Consider the following 3,329-nt stretch of genomic DNA (forward strand, 5'->3'; position numbering starts at 1 on the left):
CAGAGATATTTACCACTTATAGCAGTCAACGGCGACGGATTCATATACTGCGGTAAGAGAGATGTGGAACTAGGGTTCCCCAAGCTGGAAGCTTTGGTAGTGTGCTCCAGCTTGAGAACAGGCTTGCAATTTATCGGATCGCCAGATCCAACGATGCGAGCTCTGGCAGACGACGCGGGCATGGTGAACCGTCTCAAGAGTCTGGCGAAGTCTGCCCGCTTAACTGGCCAGTGACAAAGCAGGACATTCGACAACACAAGGCGAGGCCAAAGAGAGAAAGAGCTCGCATGATGGTCGGCTCTGGTGTCGCAAGGAAAGTCAGTGAAGTCCCACACTGGCGATAAGTTTGGAAATGCATGGCTGTACAATCCACAGCTCCTACAGCCATGCAGATTCATAACGGCCCTGAAAATGTGCAACAACACTACCGCAAATCGAACAACACTCCATAGAGCCGGCCTGGTGGCGGACGTTAAATGCAGGAAGTGTAAGGCGCAACCGGAGACACTAGCGCACATTCTGGGCAGTGCACATATACAGGGTGTCCCATGGGAAGTTGGTGAAAGTAAACGATTGGTTCTCCCCTCCATGACTTCAGAAAGGGTCTTACGGTTAACGTCGTTCATCTGAGTGTACGCAGTTTTATTCTGGTTGTGGTAGATGCAAGTCCGTGCGCGTCAAAATGAGTAATCTGACGACGGAAGAAAAGATTTATCTTGTCGAGTGCTTCTTTTCCAGAGGAAAAGTTTATAGCAATGCTTACAGGGGGTTTGTACTAAATACGGAACACATAAAGTTAAGAGCGAAAACACGCTGAAAAGGTTAGAATTTATTATTTCTTTAAACGTATGCGTTACGTCACTCCATTTTTTGGCAATAAATCTGCATTAAAATAATGCTTTGTGTTATTTTAATCAGAATTATCGATAATTTTATGCAGTATGGAACTATCCAAGACCGTAGACATGATCTGCCAGGTCCTTCTGTGTCTGTAGCTACAGAAGAAAACATTGAAGATATTAAGAAGTATTTTGAAGAGAATCCAAATTCTTCCATTTGGAAAGCTGCCCAAGCTCTTGAAATATCCAAAACAACGTTACACAGGATTTTAAAACATTTCCTGAAAATGCATCCCTATAAAATAACATCCATCAATTGCTAACCAAACGCGCTATGACGAAACGTGTGGAATTCTGCAAGACGATAAATGGAATGTTTGAAGATGGAACTTGATGCAAAATTGATAATTTACACGGACGAAGCACATTTCTGGCTAAATGGTTATATTAATAAACAAAATTATAGATTTTGGGGTCGGAAAATCCCAACGTTTCCCTGGCTAAACCTTTACATCGACAAAAAATAACAGCATGGGCTGCGATCTCGGTAAAAGGAATTTATCTGAATTCTTCGAATCAACAGTCACTGGTGAAAGTTACAACAGCTTCTCGAAACACAATTCTTCCCTCATGCAAAAAAAGAGGCCTGGTCAGAGGATTCATTTCATGCAGGATGGAGCGACACCACATCGAACCCAGGAGGTCTTCGAAACAATCCATAAAGTTTATGGCAATCGAGTCATCGGTCTGGGATACCCCAAATTTGCCCAGGGGGGCTAGAATGGCCACCGTACTCGCCGATTTAAATCCATGTGACTTCTTTCTTTGGGGATACATTAAGGACCATTGTTATGCCGGAAATCCAGAAACAGTGTCAGATTTAGTAGCTATTAAAAAGGTCGTCAGCAACATTAAAGACGACATGTTAGAAAAAGTTTTCACAAGTTTTCGTAAAAGAATTGATTTTGTACAATTCATATGATGCACACTTTGAAAATATTTATCATTAGCTTACTTGATTATTAGCATATTTTTCATTAATGAAATAAACTGATATACAAACATTTTGCTAAATTTTATTGATACCCATTAAAAACTGCAGACTTTCCTCTTTCCAACGCAATTTTTGTTTTTTCAATAACTGCATACGTTTAAAAATGACAGCTGATTAGTTGCAGCAACTTTCCATGGGACACCCTGTATGAAGCAGCATACGATCCGCCGCCACGATGAGATCAAGGATCTCATCATAGAGAGAATCACGAAAAGGGACAAAGAGGTAGCGGTAACGAGGGAACCCATGTTTAAGATGGCCTTGGGCGGGAATCTCAAACCCGATCTGGTGATACAGAGCCCGAAAGGGATCCACGTGGTCGACATCACCGTCCGCCACGAAGATAACGATTACCTTGCTCAGGGACACAAAGACAAAGTACAAAAATATAGCCGACTGCTACCTCACCTGCGGCATGAATTAGGAGCAGTGTCAGCAGAAGTCCTACCAATTGTGGTAGGGACGCGGGGAGCTAAGGAGACGGTCCGGAACCTATCAAAGTTGAATATAACAGACCGTAAAACGCTGATCATAAATCGTTGATAAGCGTTACGTAACTCCATCGAGCAAATACCACATGTTCATAGATTACGATTGCTCCCCGCAAGCCGGCGAGGGCCCCAGCCCGTCGGATAAAACTTCCGACCCAACCAGCCTGCTAGCCTAAAGTGACGTCGAATCTTGACGAAATGGTACCGAGAGGGCGGACCATGATAACTATTTATTTATTTATTTATTTATTTATTTATTTATTATTTATTTATTTATTAATCTGGTGGTACCGGGTATCGAGTCTCTTTACAACTCATGTCGCAGGCCATCAGACTTTTACGTCAAGACATCGGGGATCCGGAACGTGAGGGCCTTTTACACCCAAGCGGAAAGTGACCAAATTTTACATCATCGACAATGGCGCAAGCTGCATCAATTCTACATCATTATGGTGCGTAGGCTTAAGCATTTGTGTGGTATAGGCTGGCAGTGCGAGTCGCTCGGCCCGAGATCAAGTGTGACGTCCTGACGTCCCCCTCACACCCATTTTTAATTTTTTTTATTTGCAATATTAATGTATAACCGCTGTTAGTTATTTTTGAGCGCCATCGATAATTACCATTTTTGCTTCACTACTTATTATTAACCACTGGCTTGCGTACAGTAGCCTGTTATTAATCTAACCAAGAATATTATTTACTTAGCAACCTAACCGACACATTTATTATGTTAAAAGCTTTAGCTTGATACTAGTTTTAATATAAAATATATGAAGTAATGTTAATAATATTAACATATATAAAGGGAAAAGAAAATATTAAAACCACAAAAACAAAATATATGTATAACTTAGTTATTCTGCTTTATGATAGATTTATTTAATTAATTTAGTCACGTATATATATATATATTGTCTAAAACGTAAAAACACAAAAACATACATG

The sequence above is a fragment of the Ooceraea biroi genome, chromosome 8, assembly GCF_003672135.1.
Source record: "Ooceraea biroi isolate clonal line C1 chromosome 8, Obir_v5.4, whole genome shotgun sequence".
In the NCBI taxonomy this organism is placed as follows: Eukaryota; Metazoa; Arthropoda; class Insecta; order Hymenoptera; family Formicidae; genus Ooceraea; species Ooceraea biroi.